This window comes from Malaclemys terrapin, chromosome 13 (assembly GCF_027887155.1).
Source record: "Malaclemys terrapin pileata isolate rMalTer1 chromosome 13, rMalTer1.hap1, whole genome shotgun sequence".
Taxonomy (NCBI): Eukaryota; Metazoa; Chordata; order Testudines; family Emydidae; genus Malaclemys; species Malaclemys terrapin.
The window spans coordinates 8,886,689-8,909,008 of NC_071517.1; the positions used below are offsets into that span (position 1 = coordinate 8,886,689).

The following is a 22,320-nucleotide window of genomic DNA, read 5'->3' on the forward strand; positions in this document are numbered from 1 at the left end:
TAAAACTATCACTTGCCCTGCCTATATCAGGATTTTAACACATTAGTTACCTCAGGTTTATAACACACCTTTTCCCCCTAATATAGACATAGACTAAGGGTACACTTTCACTGCACAGTTAACCCAGGCTTTTACACAGGTTTAGCCCAAACCTCCTACCAGCCACACCAAAAAATCTCTGACCCAGGTTTAGAAGTGCTTTTAGCCAGGGCTAACTGACCCAGCTGTGGAGTGGATTAGAGACCAAGCTCCACTTTGACCCACTCACTTTGCAGTGAGGATGCAGGCAAAAATCACTTGAGCACTGATAGTCCTCCAATGCCTTCCCACAATTCTTCTTGAAGGACAGACAGATTCTCCCGCAATAGACACAATTGACTGGGAAAGAATCCTAGAGCATCGCAGCACAAAGAACCACAAGAAATGCCCCCAAAGACACACAGGAGATCAGAAACAGTGAGGTCACAGTAATGGGGGTAGGGCTTTGCTATAGGAATGCTCATATCTGAGCTAGGATAACCCAGGTGCTCAGACCCAGGTACCAGTGAAGACACCTTCATGTGAATCATGAAATGTTCAAGAGGATTTAGTTACATTCTATAATCTGACAGGTGACAGGATCCAAAAGGAAAACCTCCATTGCAACAAATAAAAATATCAACACTACTGTAACTTTACATTGCATTAGAGACCACATTAAAGGTTTAATATATGTTGAACCAAGTATGTGGCTGTGACACTCTGTACTTCAAAGTAGCACCCCGGAATCCCCATATTCACCACTGTGATCTGCTTATGATATGTTTGGTACAAATACATGCCTTGTGAGGTATCATTTTAAAAGTCTTGATTTGTTGAATACTAATATCCTGTTGGATTGTATGTACTGTCATTGTATGTGAAGTTATGAAATACTGCTCTACGTGGTATTGAAATATGTCGGGAAGTTGGGAAATGCCCACAGCCAGACTTTCAGTAAGGGCAAAGGAGCACCCCATCACTGGCCAGACGGGCACTGATGGCCCATCAGAAAGGAATCTGCTATCCCAGAAGCTCCTTAGAAAAGGCATGTATGCAATGAAGACTGCTTGACCACCATGTCACAGCAAGAATCTTTCTAGCAGCTGAAAGAAGGTATAAAAAGAAAAACAGTGACATCACTTGGCTTCTCTCCACCCCCATCTCAACACCTGGAAGAACATCTGGAAGAAAAAGACTTAGAACTGGGGAAGATTAGTCCCACCAGGGCTGGAAGGGGGGGGGGGGGTCCAGACTGTGCACTGAGGAACTGTAAGCTACTTGGACCGTCTGTTAGGGTGAGAGACTGTTTGATTCAAATCTTACTTAGTCTGTTTAAGTTAGAATTTAGACTGGATTTATTTTTGTTTCTGAGGTAGCCAACTTTGATCTCTATGCCCGCTACTTATAATTACTTAAAATCTATCTTTCTGTAGTTAATACATCGGTTTTATATTTTACCTAAAACAGCGTGGTTTTGGTTGACATGCTTGGGAAATCTCAGCTCAGTTTACAAAGGCTAGTGTGGGTCCATTTCACACGGAGGGAGTGGCGAAATAATAATGAACTTGCACTGCCCAAGGAAGGCTTGAGCAGTGTAAGACGATACAGCTTTGGGTTGTAGGGCTGGAGCTCGGGGGAATTGGCTGACGCCTCTCTATTGATGGCTCATGAGTGGCTAGGAGATCATTTGTGTAACTCAGTTGGGTGTGTCCCTGCCTGTGGATGACTGTGTAAGTGTCAGAGGCTTGTAGCTTGACATTCGCATCACAGTGTGAGACACAACAACCCAGGCTGGTGGGTTTGGAGGACTCAGCAGTCCCTCAATCCAAGTTGCACCCCAGGGACCCCATCACAGTTGCTTATTCTGTGACTCTTACAAATCATCTTGCCACATCGTCAGTAGAGCAACCTTTAGCTAATTTCAGCAGCAGGTTGAAGGGGGGGAAAAAAAAGCCAGTTCATGGAATTGACCTTCTGATAAAGAAATTGGCCTCTATGGGAACATCTATGTTACGATAAAAGACCCACAGCATGGCCATGGATGGCCAGGATCAGCTGACTTGGGTTTTGGCCGTGGGGCTATAAAACTGCAGCGTAGATGTTTGGGCTTGAGCTGGAGCCCAAGCTGTGAGACTTTGCGACAGGGGAAAGGTATCCAGAGCCCGAGCTCCAGCCCAGGTCCGAATGTCGACAATAAAATTTTTGGATCCACATCCCAAGCACCACAAGCCCAAGTTAGCTGGGTTACACCCAAGAGGGATGGATAGAGAATTTTTGAATAAGAACCTGGTGGTCAGAGCAACTAGTGCTGAGTCCCAAAACCTCCAGACAATTGAAAAGGCTAGCGACTACTAAGGAAAAAAACCAAAAGGTCTTCTGCTTTTCCCTTGGGTTCTTGTCTTGAATGACAGCTCACACAGTGTGTCTTCTTCGCCAAGACCAATGATCAAAAGATAAACTACAAAATGTTTCTGGCTAATGTTTAAGATCCCAAATCACTGGTGTCATGTTTATATGGGTTTAAAGGCTGACATTTCCCAAAGCTGCTTAATAAATTTGGATGTTTCTATTCAAATTAATAGAAGTTGAGTGCTCAAACCCCCTAGGCAGTTGAGTGCTCAAACCCCCTAGGCAGTTTTGAGAAAAATTACAATATTCAGTCTAGTTACTAGAAGCCAGGTGCCATTTATTATATAACTAGGACCGGCAGTCCCGACCATCTCTCACCAGCAAAAATAGAAAACATACACACACTTTAGAAGCATCTACTGTCAGACTCTTGATCTCAAAATAGCTATAGTGGAGCTGTGTGCATCTTTTATTCCTCCTGTTGCAGAGAGTCTCTCTGATATTAAATTACAGCTCAGACTTTTCAGATGTCCATATATAGAATTGAGAGCTACCCTCCCAGAGGTAACTAACCCTTCTATTATACCTAAGACAGACAGCTGACCTAAATGAACAGCAGGAACAGTGGGTGTGCCAGGGACTGTTACTGGTGTGGCAAGGAAGGAGACTTCTATTTTAAGTTTGCTTAGGAGGTAATTAATTGGCTCTTGCAGGAGGAAGGGGGGCTCTGGGCAAGAGCCTTCTGCAAATCAGTACTGCTTCTTTCTGAGTTGGATTCTATGTGGTGTAAGTTTTTTGGGGCAAGGACGGTGCCTTTGATTGGGCTTGTACAGTATTTGGCCCATTATGGTGCTGTAGGCTGGAAAGTCAAAAGTAAATGCCAGTGCAAATGTTAACTCTCCCTCTTTGGAAGAAAAAAACCCCCAAAACAAATAGTGGAACTGATTTTCAAAGGGATTAAGTTCCCAGAATGATTTCATCTAAAGCTGCGGGGGCTCGGACCTGATAACACTGCTTAGGAAATTAAAGGTCTGTCCATGTAAAGTATGTGGTTGTTTATAAGAAATAAATAGGAGTACACAGAACAGAACCAGAAATTAGCTTCAGTCTAGTATAAAGCCTATATGTTAAAGAGCAGAATTTTGAGAGGAAGAAGAGTCTTGGAATTAAGGAACTGGACCAGGAGCAAAGAGATCTGGGTTCAACTGCCAACTCTGCCATAGCCTCTCTGTGCTATGTTGGGCAAGTCACTAACCTCTGTGCCTCAGTTTCCCCATCTGTGAAGCCAAATATACTGACGGTTCTGAGATACTTGAGTGAAAGATGCTATACAAATGCCAACCGTTGCTGATTTGCCTCCATATGAGCCCAGTTCTACAGCCCTGATGTAGGCAAAAATCCCAAAGATGCTAAAGGATAAGGTCCAAAGGAAGCGTATGCGATTGGGAAAGGGAGAAAGGAAGCTTAACCTGGAAAGATAATGATCCTTTGAACCTGTATAGTGCTTTTCATTGTAATTTTTCGATCCCCACAGCACTCCTGTGAGATAGGTAAGGATTTTGCTGATGGGAAAACTCAGGCAAAAAGCCTAAACAACAGGCCAAAAGCCACAGACGGACTCAGTGTCAGAGCTACAATTAGAAATCAGGAGCTTCTGGCACCCAGCCCTGTGCTCTGGCCACTAGGTCCAGCCCCTCTCCTCAGAAAGATCTGTCTTCAATGCTTCTTATTTGTTCCCCTCCAACAGGCATCAGCGCTAACAGTTTAATAGGCTGAAGCCATAACTATCTATGCAGGAGGCATGTAGCAAGTTGCTTGATAATAATGTTTTGGTTGTAAGCATTGCTGCCCTAGCAAGTTGTCTGCATCAGATGTCACTGAGATAAGCCCCTCTTAAAAAAGTACAGCTAATCCAACTAAGATGCAGGTGACGTTATAAAGGTTAATCAGATCTCAGCCACTGGGTCTCTTCAGGCTGCTGCTTATTTAGCAAAATACTTGGCACGTGCCATTACTGACACCCAGCCCAGTCAGGAACAACGGTGCAAAACAACGGTGCAGGCCAGGAGTGAATTACTCCAGAACAGTTTCCTGCTGCATCCAACTGGCTTTCCAACACACATGCTTTGCTTTCTTCAGATAAAGCTTCAGGCAGCCAGGGATCGCTATGCGTGGTCTCTTGTGCTGTAATGTTGATAAGCCTTGTAAGGTACCCAGATGCCATGGTGATGGGCATTATTCAATAGATGCTTGCAATTAATAATAATGCAGCACGTTCAGGGTGAAGCCAGTATTGAGCCCTACAGGCACATCACCTTTGTGGCCAAAGATCAAAATTCAACAAGGAGGAAAGCAAACCTTGCCCTTAAAAACCACAGGCAGCTCCCCTCCATAATCATCACACCAGGCATGTGCACCATGCAATATCAGGGAGCAGACAGGGCTGATTGTAGGGACAGTAGAGCTGGGGAGCTGCTCCAAGTGGCATGTTCAGACTTCCCCAAGGACTCCCTTGTATAAGTTAATGTGGCTCCCTGCACCATTACACTCCCAACAGGCTTTCACAGCCCCCCCACCCAAGCTTCCTAAGGGACAGCAAGGGCGGGAGAAGCAGGCTGTTGTCCATCTGCACTTTAAGGCTAACAGCAGCTCAGCCACAGAGCTGGACATGTTGGCAGGGACGGGGGGACAACAAGCCCCATGACAGCATGTGGTTAGTGGGGGAGCAGGCAGCATGTGGGCTGGGGATCAGAATTCCCTGTGGTTAGCGTGCCACTGGCATGCAGGCCCTGATCCCCTCTCCCATGCCAGTTATGTTGGACTTGGTGACCCTTCAATCTGGGTTCTCGTAACTGTCCCCGCTATAGCTCCATAGGCACGTGCTGGGCAAGGGAAGTGAGGGGCCAAGACAACTGGAGCTCTGCAGCTCCCACCGCTGAGGGCCTCAGTCAGACCTTTAACCCGGTAGGAAACACGAGCCTAGTTGTGTGCTCCATTGGCTGTAAATCAGCACCGGCCCCCTCTACTGGGCGAGTCAGGGTGACAAGCGCCTCCCCAGCCCTACACACACCAGCCAGCCACAGCTGCCCAAGGGCCTTTTAATTAATGGCCATTTCAGCACCAGGAGTCAGGACAGAGCTGGTCCAGGGCTTTGACTGAAGCAGCCAAAAAGTGCTCCGATGGCTGGGCCACGTGCAGACAGCTCCTCAGGAACAGCCGATGGTCTGTGGGTTGAACGGTTTCACAGCCATTTCACCATTAGCTGGAGGCCTCTCCGTGAGCTGGGAACGCCAGGAAGGGAGCCTGCTCCTGGCGACGGTGGTCTGACAGCTGGATCAAAGTGCAGCGGGGCTGGAGAAGCCAGGACCCAAAACAGGCTTGTAGGCCAAGACCACGAGCTGATGGCCTCAGGGTTTCCATATCAAATAGACCCTGGGAATGGCTGTCCCCTTGCAAGGCTGGCTTGCAGGGAGTTTGCCATTTCCCTTTGGTCTCTCAAAGCAACAACAGGCAGCCCCGTGAATGCCAGGATGAAGCTTTCATAAGTGCCTGGCTCTGGCCTAACTATGCTCCCATTGATCTCAGCAGGCGTTTTACCCTAGAGCAGAGTTAAGCCGACACTGAGCGCCATCAAAAATCCCAGCCAGGGCAAATGCCAGGTGTGTCTACGAGGGGGATGGAAGAGACCTATTGGCTCATCCAGAGCGGAACTGCTCCCTATGGTTCCCTAGTATAGATTGTTCCTACTACATATGCCACTGTATGGGGACTGGAGCTTTGTTCTGCGCTGTGACACTGGGCAGTTGGAAGTGTTACAGGACAGGGTCCCCTAAATAATGCTGGTGTATTTGTTATACCTGTCGCACTCAACAGATTTCTTCTAGGAAGGACCAAAACGCCAGACCCAATATACACCCAACTTTCTACTTCTGACCCTGCCCATGCTTCACAGCTGGGTATTTCTATAACAGGCCACACCAAACCCCCTGGGTTCAACCATGGCCTGCCCAGACCTCGGTGAAGCTCGTATCCAGATCTGAACTTCAGTGCAGGTTGTCCTGCAGCTGCTGTGCTAGTGCTGTGGACGGAGAGAGACCGCCCGGCCTGGCAACCCCGCCCATACTACATTGTCGTCTTTTGAAAAGAATGGAAAATGGAGGAGTGGTTCCCTACAGGGCAGTCAGAACATAGCGACCCAGAGGGAGAAGGTAACCATTCCAATGGTGCCACTGTCAAGAACTGCAATTAAGAGAACAGTCTCTATTCCAGTAACAGAAGCTCTATGCCCTTTGCATGGTTTAAGATGATGCAATTTCAGCCCCTCAAATGAACCAAAATACACAGTGCCCGTTCCGGGGCAGGTTTGCACCTGTACCCAAAGCCACAGGATATGCAGTGAAGCTCATATCACAAGCCACGAGCCAGACATGAGACAAACTACATTTTAGACTCCAAACTGGAAGTGTTGGAACATTTCAGAGTAAAAATATCCCCCTTTTACACAGTCTGCCAGGCTGTCAGATATGGAAGGGAGGTGAAAATCTGCAAGGGAGCTGATTTAATGTGTGAAGAGAGCAGAATTGTATACCAATGGCTATGAATATGCTCTAAACATAGGTCAAATACCCATTGGTTCTGTAATGTTTTATTGGGATGAAAGAACAATAATCTTGTGCTAGGTGGTCCCTAGGTTACCCCACAGCTCAAGCTTGCCCACCACAAGAAAGAGGTGGGGGAAAGCGGCTTGAGAATTTATCAGACATTTCCCTTTAAGTGGCCTAGGTTTGGTTTCTCTTTCAATGCCCAAGTATCTTTCTGTTCCATCGGCAACCAAAGAGAGTCATTGTACTTGGTCCAAATGCTGGGAAAAAGTTCATTGTTGCTATTGCTCTATGTTATTACAGATGTAGGGGAGGGATAGCTCAGTGGTTTGAGCATTGGCCTGCTAAACCCAGGGCTATGAGTTCAATCCTTGAGGGGGCTGCTTAGGGATCTGGGGCAAAAACAGTACTTGGTCCTGCTAGTGAAGGCAGGGGGCTGGACTCAATGACCTTTCAAGGTCCCTTCCAGTTCTAGGAAATAAAATTAATGGAGATATCCTATTTTATTTTAAAGCACCTTGAGGCCCCAAGCAAGACCAGGACCTCCCTGTGCTGGGTGCTGCACAAACACATAGTAAGTGATGGTAAGCTCTGCAGGGCAGGGACTAACTAGACAGACAAGACAAAGAAAGGAAGGATAATCTCCATTTGACAGAGAGGGTGCTGAGGCACACAGATTAAGTGATTGGCCTGAGGTCACACAAGAAGTCCGTGGCAGAGCCAAGAACTAAATACAGATCATCAGAGTTCCAGCCCAGTGCCTTCCCCTCTCATGCAGAAGGCTGCTTGGGGGATTTAGGAGTTACTCATGCCTTTTTAAACAGCCTGCTTGGAAATCAGCAAATTGTTCCAATACAAACAGCAGCCCCGCATTCCCCTATATGTTCCAAAAACTGTGCAGAGCAGGGAACGCACGAGGGGGGCAGGAAAGCCACACATTTTCCATGGGGTCTGTGCGGAAATCCCACCCAGCTCTTTGGTGAAACACAGTTGCATTTATTTAATACAGAGCAGTCTCTGCACAAGGTCCAACGCTGCTCCTCGGGAGCAGGCAGTACACACATTTCTCAGTAATAAAAACCACAACCTGGTTGAATGATGGCGTCACAATGACTTTAAAGAAAACTCTCCCATTCACTAGCAGGTGATTGCCTCCCGGGGCAGGTGGAAGAGCCGGGACGTCAGCAGGCATACTACTACATTTTTCCTCATCTGCAGGGTTAAACAGGTGTCAGTCTCTGCTGACAGCTGCTCTAAAAACGCAGGGAGAGAGAGAAACGAAACAGGGCGTCTCTCTAGATGGTCTTCACCACTCAGATTCCAAGAACAACAAATGGGAGAATTGACCGCCTTTCCCGCCCCCACTGAACCTCTCCAGGGAAGAGTAAAGCGGGATTCTCCAGACCCTATTGACAAATATTCCAGCAACCCTCACTGAGCAGAGACAATGCCAGGAGCAGGACAGTGAAGCACTCCAAAAACATTGCGCCCTTGGCTTCGTTTATCATCACCGAGGTGTGGAATTCCCTCCTCTAGTAGGGCTAAATCCGAGAGGTGCTGAACTCCTGGTTCTCCCATTAACTTCATGGGAAGCTACAGGTGCTTTCCTTCACCCCGATTCATCCCCTGCTATTACCATTGGAGGGAAAGGGCTGGTGCAGCAGATACCGTAGCAAGAGGCTCTCTTTGAATAACAAACAGAGATGGACCCTAGGGGAGAAGAGCGCTTAGGGCACTCCAAACCCAGTGTCCTCCACTGCAGATTGAGCATCATTAAAGCTCAGGGTTAAGTTTGCTTTACATTACTCAGCCTGTTTAAAGCTGCAAAGAACCTTCCCGGGTAGCTTCATTTAAAGCCTCAACCAGGTGAATAATTAAAAGGATGAAGTGTAACAATAGACCTTGAACTCCAAGCTATCTCCAGCAAGGCAGAGCTCTCCAAGATGTCATTTGGCCTTAGAAGTAGCCAAAGGGAACACACTTTGTGTGTTGTGGCTGCACTTTTTGTCATTAATGCAGGCTTATTAGCCCATAAACTCACGGTTGCTTGCAAGAGCAGAGTACTTTGTTTTTCAGTAGGCCAAGAAGTTAATTAGTTTTCCCAGCTTTATTACTCCATACGGTCAAATAACGGGATGGAGCTGCTAGTCAACTGGAACCAAACAAGGCCTAGAGAATTCTCACTGCACCTTTCATGACTATTTACCAGGCCCATAAATCAGCAGCCAGCAAATGACTTTCTGCTCCAGCTCTTCTCGGCCATCCTAAATTGTCCTATAAATCGAGGCATCATGCCAGAGTTCAACCCTGGGGGCCCCAAAACGAGAAGGATGCAGCTTGGTTCAAATACATATGCCAACTTTTGCGGAGGCAATTGTAAACATCCTTCCCCATGGCGAGTTCTCCTTGATGGCTGTCACATCTGGAGAGATTACGTGGCCTTAACACCATGGCTTGTTAAGAACCCATAAATATGACCTTAAGGCAAAGCTCAGTGTCACGGTCTCTGCCCTAACACGTGTCCCATATCAGGTGTGTGTGTATAAACAGCCCATTGCACCTTTGGGGAAGAGATGTGGTTTGCTCTGGTGTCCTGGGCCTTATCCCCCTCTGCTGTGAAGGGTGGGGTGGAGTGGCTGTCCGCCTTACACACTCCTCTACAGATGCTGTGAAAGGCAGTATATGAAAGTAAGCTAAGGGCTCCCACTCAGCATGTTATTAGCTGTTGTGCATGCAGATAGCACTTCAGAGGTCCCTGCGTTGCTGTCCTGGTTGGAGTGCAACCGATGGGAAATTCACTTAGCTGTATTCCGGCGGCTTCCTTCAGGATGAGAGGCTGTCTCATACACACACGATGCTAGCGAATCCTCTGAAGGTCGTCAGTGGTGACATTGTGAGGTATGGATTTTGTCAAGGGACTGTTCAGTGCAACAAAAGTAAGTCTCCTCACAGGACTGCAGGCTGGGAACTTGCTGCTTTGTTCAACTGCATCACAAGGGTGCGGGGGCTGGGGAGGGGGACTCCCACCGACAAACAGGGTGTGTGTGGAGTGTGGCCCCATCCCATATTACTCTCAGTAACTCAGCCAGCCCTATCCTAGCCACTTTACTACAATGGAGTTCTAGGGCAGACGACAAGGGTAAGATGCCGGACTATGGAACATGCTGACAGACATGAGAGCCATTATGCACACGCAGCCTATATCTGGGTCAATGCAACCCAATATAATTCTCCAGCATGGCAAGCAGAATACAGAAAATGGCAAAGCAAACGAATGGCTTTAAAAATATTTTTAAGCAGTGAATTTAGAGCTAGAGCTAGAACTGGCTGATTTCCCTGGACACCAGCATCCTCTATATATCAACAAAAGTGGTACAGTAAAGGCAGTGTCAGTACAGCCTCCCACACCCTGCTCTGCTAACAGGCTACAGCTTTGCTCTGGAGGGAACACTTCCCAAGCCAGGTTGTCTGAGTGGATCATTCAATTAAAAAAAAAAAAAAGTCCGAAATAAAATCACCATTTTTGCAGGACCCACAAAACCAATGTGTGAGCTCCCTCTGCGGACTCTGAAATACCACAAAACAAACAGCTCCCAGTGCTGAAATGACTGGTGCATGAACGAAGGAGTCAGACAGCATCACCTTTTGTCTCCACTATCAGAAACACAGAAGGCGAGTAGCTGGGGGAATAGACACCAGTACTAGAGGAAAGGAAGGAGGAAGATCCACGAAGAAAAAAGATGTCAACTGACAACATCCTTATATAGAGTCTCTCTAGAAATGCCAGCCAGCCAGGTCTATGTCTGGATTCCCAAAGCATTCCACAACCCTTCCCAAAGGATTCGCCCAGCAAGGGGGTTTGCTGTAGCCTCTAGCATTTGCTAATTGATTGCACTCCAGGAAATTAGGAGAAACCCAGATGAGAGCCAAGCTAGTGCCCCTGCCTCAGACTCCAATGCCACCTGGACAAGCAGAACTATGTTATCACAACCAGGACTCTCTCAAACATGGCTGAACAGAGATTTCGACCCTTTCCTAAAAGCTGTGGTATTAACCTAGTCTATAGATTATGTGGGCTCTTGCAAAGCAGTCAGGGGGAAAAAATAATCCCTGTCAATTGCTCCTGCTCCCAATGTAGGCCTAAATGAAAGCTCCTGTGAAAGGCTGGCAGGAAATCAGCAGAAATAAAACATTTAGTTCCCAATATTTTGGATGGTAGAGCATATCACCTGTTTCTTTGAGGGATCAGTCCTGCAAGGTCCCCAGCACTACGGTGCCAATCCAGCAAAGTGTATTTAAGCACATGCCCAACTTTAAGTAGCTGAATAGTCCCATATAACCACTTAGGTAAGTGCTTTGCTGAATAAGGATCAACGTGCTCAGGACCATGCAGGATTAAGCTCTTGTACTGGTCTGTATCATGTTTCCCGTTCTTCACCTTGGTTGAGATGATTGTCTCGGTCTTGGAAGCAAGCAGTTTGTCTGTCCATCCTCAGGATATCCCCAGCAAACCATCTCATCACAGTCAGATGCCAGAAGCTAGTTTGCTGCAGAGGCCAGGGTCTCTGTTAGTCTCAGGGCATGTCTACCCTACAAAGTTAAGTCGACTTAAGTTGACATATAGCCACCGCAGTAACTATGTCGGTTGTGCATGTCGACGTGATGCTCCTTGTGTCGATGGAGCGCGCCCACAGCAGCAGCACTTATATTGACACAGAGCGCACTGCATCATAAGCAGCTATCCCACTGCAACTCTAGCGCAGGGTGTCTTAGGAAGGGGTTGCAAAGTTCAAAGCACAGGGGGAAAGGATGGGGGGATATCACTCTGTGATCATAACAAGAGGTACATTTGCAGAGGATAGCATGCAGCAACTTGTAAAAGCAGCATGTCTTCGACTCCGCACCAGAGTGACTGCTCTGGGCAGCGGAGTTGAAAACAGCGACCAGAGCGGTCACAATGAGCATTGGGGGACAGCTCCTGGAGGCCAGATAAGTCATCGTAAGCAATGTACTACATTACGCCTCTCTACAGCCTCTCACGGAGGTGGAGTAATTAAGTCAACATAGCAGGCAAGTGACATCAGTGGGAGGAACATTGCAGTGTAGACACTGACATTGGGGGGGAGAGAGAGCTCAGTGGTTTGAGCATTGGCCTACTAAACCCAGCGTTGTGAGTTCAATCCTTGAGGGGGCCACTTAGGGATCTGGGGCAAAATCAGTACTTGGTCCTGCTAGTGAAGGCAGGGGGCTGGACTCGATGACCTTTCAAGGTCCCTTCCAGTTCTTGGAGATGAGATATCTCCATTAATTTAAAAAAATTTAAATTATGATGTCAACATAAAGCAGCTATGTCGACCTAACTTAGTACTGTGTTACTAAGACCAGTCCTCAGTCCCAGCCACGTCTCCCTAACTAAAGGATTACAGCAGGGAGGGGAGAGCTCCTAGGGAAAGAGCTATCCAAGAAGGGCCTGGCTCCAGAGATTTATCAATAGCCATCAGGTATCGGACCCTTGGCTTTTCCTCTAACTACCTAGATTATTTTTACCCATCTGATTGTCTCCTCCCAAAAGCTCCAAAGCAGACGCTACATACAGTATGTCAAGTATCAGAGACCGTGAAGAATGGTTTCTAAAGGGAAGATTGATCGGGCTTGTTTAAAATCAGTTTCACCAATCATTACTCTGGTCACCAGCAGTGTAAGGTTGCCCCGCACAGCTGTTCCCAAGCAACGGCGGGGGGAAAAAACATCTCACCAATGCAAGGGGTTTATTTTGGGGTTTGGGGAGGGTAGAGAGAATTAAAAGCTGGAGTGAGACTCCTTCATCTGATGGTTCCCTGACCCCGAGTAGGCCCCAGCATATGCGCAGTGCCAATTATAATCAGATCCCATAGCAACCCTGCTGGGGATCTTTGCGTTTTAAGTGAAAGATGAACTCCCATTGGGGACCCTCTCTCAGAAGCAAACTGTGTGACATGCATGGTGTCAGGTAGTCACCCTGACAAGCGTAGCCTATTATTCAAGAGCAGGTCCTCTGTGGATTAGCTTCAGTGCAGCTGACAAGGGGGCACAGTGAGATGGCAGCCCAGCGGAACATCCCTCTTGCATAATGACCTGCTTAGAAATCACTGGCATGATATGGCAACAGCCCTGGGTCAGATGGCAAGGCTGCGCTCCCTGCTGGGCTGAAGCAGCTGAAAAGGGCCTGAGCTCAAATATACTATATACCACATATGATGGTCTTGTCAAAGAGGCCTAAAGGAGTTAGGTACCCAACTCTCACTGAGCTGGGTGCCTAACTCTCTTGGGGCCTTTGAAAAACCAAGCCACACACAACAGGGGAAGTGAGATCCAACTTTTCCAGGTGAAACTGCAGCATTGTCAGCAGCACACAATTAGCCAGCCGGGAATTTGGCCAGGGCACTAGGCTTAGTGACTACTCTTGCAAAAATGGAATTTACACGAACACAGATGCTCCAAGGCCTGCTCTCACCCCAGCATGGTATCTCCATCCTCAGAGTGCCCCCGGCACTATGCTAAATGACTGGCTCCAAGAAGAGTTTGCCATCTACCAAACCACCTGCCTAGGAGGTCTGCACGCTTCTGAGTTCAGGAGATCTGGCCTCATCAGACACTGAACAGTTTTCAGACCAGTGCGTGCAGCCACTAAGTTAGACAGAGTGAGGAACTGGAGGCAGATCATAGCCTCAGCTAGGCATTTCCTGGATTTTGTTAGCCTATGTCACACCCACAGCTGCATTTATTTTCTAAACATATACTTGTGGGTTTGCAACAACCACCCTATAGAAACACAGTGTGACCTTCATACCTAAGGGGAAAGCGCTCACCTACCAGATCTCTTGAAAGGTAACTTTGGAAGCCTTTCAAATGTGACAAGCATAAGTGATGATGGGGGGGGGGGGGGAGAAGAGAGAGAGAAACCTCCAAGTTGCTTGACTAGCTAGCCAGCTGGCACTGTTCCTATAGAGACAGGACCCGCAATCATATCAGAGTGCTGAGGAGTGAGACTAAGCACACAGGCAATTTGCATAGCAGTATTTGGCCATGTTGCCTCTAAGCCTTTAAGAAAAAAATAAATAAAAAGATAAAAACCACACACAAGCTTAAACATTAATATTGCTTTAATGGTTTTTCACATGCAGGACGAGATGTTCCAAACAACGCATTAGTAAGAATAAGCGTGTATCTAAAAAAAACCACTCAGCATATTAAACTGAAATGGAAGAGTAAGTATACCACTGAAAATCACACTGACAACGCTGAGGTAAAATCATCTGAGTGCAATTTGACTTCCATCACATCTGGTTTCCCAGGCATCTCAGAGATGGAAAGGGGAACAGAAATATATTTTTGTAAAGAAACTTCCTCAAGCTTTTACAAATCCAGAGATGCATCAAGCGGACAATAAACTTGCCTGAGCTGTTTAAGACTGGACTCATCCTTCTAGCATTTTTTCTGTGTATTAATTATATTTATTACAGTTTCCTAACACACTTGGGCCAAATCAACTAGGAAGTGCCTGCAACGTTCGAACATGCAGTCTCTGCACAGGCAAAACTCCCATTGGAGTCAGGGCAAAGATGGCAAGCCGCAGCCCATTTTATAGTCTCCAGATATGCCTATGGAGGTCCCATCAGGTGATCCTCCCAAGGTGCCAGCCGAGCCAAAAGAGAAATAAAGCCACTGGTTCTGGCATCATTGGTGGGGAGAGAGGCAGGCAAGTGAAAAGCAATAAGCAGGGAGAGCGAGAGAGAGCAGGATTCTTAACTTAGATTAAGGGGGAGGAATCAGAAACACTCACTCTAGCTCGAAGAGGGGAACTGATCAACTCATTGTAGCCAATCAGCCCTGCCACAACCTGCACTGCTCCACTGCCTTCAGCCAGTCTGTCCAATAGGTCTGGTTGGAAAGTTGTCACCCGCATTTTCCCCCTTAAAAATCAGAAGCGATTCACAGCAATTTGTAAAGAGAGAGAGAGAGAGCATATGCACGAGTGTGTGTGAAAGCGTAAAAATCACTGGCATGGTCAGAAGCATCCATTCTTCTAGTCCCACCTGCCAGAGCCCCTGTCTCCACTGGGGTACCCAGTCCCAAATCATGATGGTGGCTTCTATTCCCAGCAGGCTTTGCACTCATGGCTAATAACCACCAACCGAACAGCCTGATGCAATACCTGTGGGGAAGGTAGTGGAAGGGAAGCCAGCCAGGGGAAATGGAACGGCCAATAGAGTGGGGAATCTGGCAGCTGAGCTGCCTGGGATGGGCTTCTCTAGGGTAGCTGTTACTCTTGTTGTTTGCACTGCATGTGGTAAGAAGATGCTAATAATCTGCATGTAACTTTTGTGGCACGCGCATGCACGCACACGCACACGCACTGAAATACTGAGGAGCAAAGTAATATTCATTCTAGTATATGTGGCTCTCACCACAGTGATCCATCTAACGAAAGAAAACATGTTAGGCCAGATTTTCAAAGCTAGGCAAATTACATTGAACAGATAGATTTCTTTGGCTGCCTAAATCGGGTGTGCATACAACCAAAGAACGAACACCTGCCAGGTATTGCATGAGTAAGTGACCAGTGAGACCAGGGGTTCAGGTGCTAGCCGAGGACGTCAGGGGCCTGAGTTCAGTTCCTTGCTCCAGTACAGCTCTCATGGGTGACCTTAACCACCTCACTTGCTCTCTCTGTGCCTCACTGCCCAGTCTGTACAATGGAGATAATTGCCCTGCCCTGGGTGTTGAGAGGCACGCATATAAGAGCCATATGAATACTTGGATCACTCCTTGAATGCTGCATGCAGTTCTGGACAACCCCATCTCAAAAAAAAAAAACCCAACCATTAGAATTGGTAAAGATTCAGAGAAGGGCAACGAAAATGATTAAGGGGATAGAACAGCTTCAGTATGAGGAGATATTAAAAAGACTGGAACTGCTCAGTCTGGAAAATACTAAGGGGGACAGGATAGAGGTCTATAAAGTCATGAATGGGGTGGAGAAAGTGAATAAGGAAGTGTTATTTATTATTTCATATAACACAAAAACCAGGGGTCACCCGATGAAATTAACAGGCAGCAGGTTGAAAACAAACAAAAGGAAGTACTTCTTCACACAACACACAGTCACCCTGTGGAACTCATTGCCAGGGGATGTTGAGAAGGCCAAAACTATAACAAGGCTCAAAAAAAGAACTAGACAAGTTAATGGAGGATAGGTCCATCAATGGATACTAAGATGGCCAGGGACGCAACCGCATGCTCTGGGTGTCCCTAGCCTCTGTTTGCCAGAAGCTGGGACTGGATGACAGGAGATGGATCACTTGATGATTGCCTGTTCTGTTCATTCCTTCTGAAGCACCTGGGACTGGCCACTGTTGGAAGACAGGATACTGGGCTAGATGGACCATTGGTCTGACCCAGCATGGCTGTTCTTATACAGATAGATGGCCATCTAAAGGCAAACACCTGATGTGAGTGCACACAGCAGTGCTCACCTGGCTTCAGAAATCTGACTCATGAGGCATTTAAGATCAACTACATTTATCTGTCTCCACCACACCTGGTAGCATTTCCCCATCTCTTGGGCACCTACCCACTCCTCCTTGATGATTGCAGTCTTGGGCCCGCAAGGGAGATGAAAGCGGGCCTTCTGGTTAAAGCAGGGGATTAGAGCTCTGTTAGTGACCAGTTGCACCATCTTGAGCAAGTCTTGACTGCTCCGTGCCTCAGTTTCCCTTCTTTCATAGTCGGACGATGATAAATACTCACCTCTCAGGGGTGCTGGAAGGCTTAATGTTTGCAAAGCACTTGGAGACCCTCAGCTGGAAGGGCACCATGGAATCATTATTATAAGAAAGAGGGATCCATATAGTATCAGCCCACAAGAAACTTCCCATCGTTCAAGAAAACAACAACGACACACCACCGCCCACCCTCCCAACACATTCTCTCTTAAAAAAACATACACAGTACAATTAATTTCCATTGACTTTTTCCAACCCGAAGCCCAAAATGGCAGAGTCAAAAGGTTAATGCTGCGTGACAAAGGTCAGCAGCAGTTTGGGGAGGGAGGAGAAAGGGAGGCTTTGTGGTCTCAGACAGCGGCTGGCTGCGCCCCCCCACTCCACTTGAGAAATGTAAAGTGATGGCGGTTGCGGGAAGAAAGAGGATTGAGAGCCCTACTTAAGCCCCGAGTCTTTGTGGCTTACAAAAGACCCTCCCTTGACTCATTAATCGTGTGTTCCATGGGCAGCGCGCCTCAAAGAGCAGCAGATGACACATGTCCAGCTGCCGTCGTTGCCCCCTTCTCAAGGTAATGGGGCAGGTGCTCTCAGCGCCCTCTGCTCGAGACTAATATATTCTGCCTCCTTGTCTTCTCCCTTTCATCTCCTCCAACGGGCCACAATGACAACTGCAAATGAGATTAGACTTCAGGGTATGGGACAGATGCGGAGCCCCCTCTGTGCAGTATCAAATGAGCTCTCCCAGCTTTTAAGTTTCTTTCCCCCTTTTACAAGCCCAATCTTGGTCGGGAAGGAGGAAAAATCCCCTCGCTCCCACAAATGTGCCTAATTCAATGAGCTGGACAGAAAAAGCTAGACCCTGCTTTTAGGGCCTGATCCACAGCCCCTTGGCATCAGCAAGAGACAGTCCATTGACACTTTGATCAGCTCCATAGTCCACATTTAAAAAATAATTAACCCCCTCCAGGAGTGTTTCCTAGTTTATACTATATCCCACAAAGTTCTGTTTGTTGACACACTACGCTTAATAGGGACAGTTGTCATGATTAGGATTGGCCAAAAGATGTTTAGTGTTAAAGGGATAGCATTAATTTGACATCTAGCCCATGTTTTAAAGAACTTAAAAGTAGTTTTAGAAAATACTCTGTATCTGCGTGAGCCCCTTGTCAGTTTCTGCAGTTTGATAACCACCATTTTCTTCTTCCCCATCCCTGCTGCCATGTGTTAAGACCCACATAAAGAAGGGGAAAGAAGTGATTTTACAGGGCACATGGAAAAATTGGCCATACACTAAGCACTGTCAATACCTCAAATTAAGCTATCTCACTGGTTTTGCTAGACATAGCCAGTAGATGTTTCCTGGAACAAGAGTAGGGGGAAATAATTCAAACTAAAGTGTGATTTTTTTTAACTCAATAGTGTCCACATGAACAAACTGGAATCTCTTTTATAGCATGGGAAATAGATAGTGTTAAACTGTGTTTAACTATTTGTTAAAATAAAGATAATTTACTTAAAAATAACTCTTTGCCTGAGTTACCACCAACTTTGATCAGTGGGCCCAATTCTGCAAAGTACTTTTCACCTTCAGTCATTCAGGATCCAGGCCTATAGCCAAAAGGACTTAAAAGTCTCATTGACTTTCCCTTGTCTATGCTGTTTGGTTTTTGCATTGCACTCATCAAAGCTAGCCTAGTCACTTCCACTTTCTGGCTGTAGTCCTTTTTCTCATGCACTAGCACAAGGCTCTTGTGTTTGCCTCTCCACAACTGCAGGGAAATGGCCCTTTCCAAGAAAGCTACCTACTCCTTGTCATAAGGCAAACAGCAAGGACTTCGCTGCGAGCAGCTTTTAACCATGGTTCTGAAATGGCGGCAAAATGGGCTCCGCTGCACCTGTTCCTAACACTATTGTCGTTAATTTAATTTTCTCTGGCACAGACAAGAATGCCTCATCTGGTCTGTGGTATGTCTGCAGAGTTCTTACTGAGCTCCAGCTTCCCATTAGCTGCCCACACATCGCCTGAGATTCTCAGCAAACTCTTTTTCTCTGATACCATCACACCCACATAGAAATTTCATGGAAGAATCCATGCCTTCTCACACAGCTGCAACAAAAATGCAGCCCAGACTCATAGGCAGATGAACCAAGGTGATGGGGTAGCAAAGCCTTTGTCTATTTAAAGCAAATACCCTGCTGTCACCCACAGACACTGACCAAGGCGTGAGTAGTGGGAGGTGGGTACTTAGACATGGGAACCCATCCCATGAACTGATCCTTGGCAGCTCAGACACGGAGGCCTGGATAAAGTGGCACCTGGTCTGAATTACTCCCGCTTTTGGAACCTGACCAATGAGCTGCTGAAAAACCCACACCCTCCCCACTAGGGGAACAGCACAATTGTGGGTCTGTTGTGACAATACACATTGCACATTTCTATAGCCCACTTTCATCAGAAGATTTCAACGCGCTTTATTACAGTGATTAAGTTTCACTCATCCCCGAAATGGGGATAATTGGGGCACAGAAAAGTTAAGTAATTTGCCCAAAGCCACAGAACAAGCCAGTGGCAAAGCTGGGGAAAGAACCCAGGGGTCCTGACTCACAGTCTTCTAATTTAACCACCAGGCAACTCTACCTCCACATGGGAATTGAGAAACACCCCTTCATTTCAGTGAGAGAGAGAGAGAGAGAGAGAGAATTAACTGGGGTGTTATTTACGCAAGGCAAAAGACAATGGCTACATTCACGCTGCCAAGACCTGCCCCCCAAAGCTGTCTCTCTGCCCCACCTGCCATGTAATCCATCTCAATGGTTAGCAAGAAATGAGGCCTCTCAAAATGAAAAGCAAATGAGGAAAAAAACCAAGAGATCTGAGGGAGGAAAAGAAGAGCCCTCGATTTGCTCAGAGTTAGGATTTTAAATGGAAACGAATGTGTGAAGCGCTCAAACACGGCCTGAGCCCCATGGGAGGTGGCAGATGCGGAGCTAAAGTGTGCGTGGTCGGGGGTGTTTATGAGCACAATAAATAAATGTACGAATCCATATAAAAGTAACCAGTGAGTTACTACTGGCTAAGGGCCATGGCCCCAAAATGAAAATGCATCACAGATGGACTCTGGAATAGGAGCTGCAATACTGAAAATCTGTCTGTTGGCTCAGCTCCACTGAAGTCCAGGGAAGTTTTGCCATTGGTTTCAATAAGCCCAGGATTTCGCTCTGGGCCTGGTATATTAAAACCTCACAGAAGAGCTGTCAATTCTGAACCCACCTGTTTTCCAGCCTTTTTTTTATTTTACTTGTTTAAAACAGAAATTGCACAATTCTCATCTCAACCTCCAGGATTTTCAGACTGGCTGCCTAGGGTGCAATTCACCCTTCTGCAGGGGGCGACACGGATCATTGGCAGATCTAGTTGCACATTTTCCATCCAAACAAATATATAGATCTTATAATTAACACAAATGGTTTCTGATTAAACGGAAATTTTTGCCAAATTTTGTTTTCATGTTTGGGTGTTTTACACACACACAAAAAGCCAACCCCCAAATTTTGTACTTTTAAACTCAGAAATGTCTAGTTTTCCCAGGGAAACCCCCAAAATTTAAAAGACCTTTTTTCAATAAAAATGAAAAATATTTTATCAAAAATTCTTGGGGGAGGGAGAGCAATCATCTTCCAACCAGCTCTAATCACTACATTTATCCTCACGGTAGTTCCATTGCCCTAGCAGCGAGAGCCTGGATCACAGCCTGTGAATTCTCCAGGGCTCCCACACCCACTCTCCAGGGCTTTCACTTGCTCTCCTCCTCCCCAGCTGTTCTCTTTCTCCACAGGAGTGACTGGAGAGACCTGTATGCTTCAGCTAACATATCTTGAGCCACGTATCAAAGTGGTAAGAGCACAGGACTTCCGGGAAGACACGTCCTCCCTTTATTTTAATGCACACAAAATCCTTGGGCACCTGTTTCGCCCTCCAGGCAAACATGCAGAAGGAATCGGGTTTAGCACTGTACAACAGAACTGTATGTTTCAATGCATCTGTGTTCTCTAGCCAGTGCAGCAGAAATCCCTTATATTGACCTCATGTTTCACACAGATTCCAGTTGGCATTAAACAAAACACACTCCTCTCTTGGTGCAATGAATTTCTGGATACAGGGAATGTGTTTCATGACAAACAGCATCTCACTATTCATTACTAAGCTAATGGGTTTTCTGTCTTACTGATATAATGCTGAAGGAAGACGTCTGCTTTTTGCTTTTGCCCACAGGCAACAAAGGCTGTATTGATTTACTCAGGACTTGGGACTGTTTTTTTGTGGGTTGCATTCTCTTTGATAATAAAGCCTTATGGACAGGGTTTAAATTTCAGTTGCAGCCCTAATTCAAATGTGGCTAATTATGAGAGTTTGATTTACAGTCGGTTTCCCTTGTCATTAGGGAAATGTACCATAAATCCAACTGCCATCAAGCCATTTTTAAAACATGACACTCCTGCTGTTCGGTCAAGATCTCTGCACCCCACTTGGAACCTGCCGATTCCTCTCTGAGTCCAAGTCAGCTACAAGCCAAAAGCCCCATCCTGCAAGGATTCAATGACTTCAGTCCAGGGTCAGGGAGCTTGCAGGATATGTCCCAAAGTAAAGCAAAATTTTGAAACAGGGAAGAATTCAGAATGGTTGAAACAAACATTCAAGCCCAACTAACGACTGATTCCTATTGCAACCCCTGCCTTCTGAATGGGAGCAATCCACGTTAATACACAGAATGCTAACAAATTAAAACATACTACAGAGATTTAAATATGATTGACCATTTCAATAATCTAGTTACTACGCCTCCAATCACCAGCTGGCTATGGTGCAGCACACTGACAAATGCTACTCAACCTAGATTTATGGATTAATAATAGATCACGGCTTAGTGGGTTATAAATGGACACTCGTCATGGCTAGCAGTCAGATTATTTACTGAATGATAACAGGACCTCTGGCCACAAGGGTATCCCTTTGAGGAGGCTGCACCACAGCCTTTGGTTTTGTAGTTTATTCACATTCAGGAACAGCATTAGTGCCTCATAAAGCAGTGGAGAAATCTCATCAGAACTTTAGTGCTGCTAGAATGATGCCAATGTCAGAGGAACGGCTCACTTACACAAGGTGATCGTCACACACAGAAGTCTATGGCACTAAGAGCCATCGTTTACAGTTTCATTTTCACAGTGCTTCAGTTTAGAAGCAAGTCAAGGAGGTAACCATAGAAAAATCCTGGTTATAGCTACTTAGCATTTCATGGTGCTAGATGGAAGGAATGCCACAAAGCAAGCATGCTAATTATAGCATCTAAAACTATAATCCATGCTCCAAACTGAGAATCTGGAGTGTGGATTATAATTTAGATGCTATAACTAGCAGCTACGTCAGTGGAGCTACACCAGCTGAAGATCTGGTTCCTATACATTTCGTTGATAAAATTATGGATTTCACTGTGGAAACAGATGCACATGATTGTTTTTCCTTTTAAAATTAAAGGAGCGCATTCTCGGCTGGCATAAACTGAAGTAGCTCCAGTGAAGTCAATTTA

At 46.3% G+C, this 22,320-nt stretch overlaps 1 protein-coding gene across 4 annotated transcripts in view; it reads right to left on the reverse strand.

Annotated features, from left to right (window-relative positions):
* Window positions 1-22,320, reverse strand: part of RHBDL3 (rhomboid like 3) — a 131,080-nt gene that overhangs the window by 102,963 nt on the left and 5,797 nt on the right. The window lies entirely within an intron of this gene.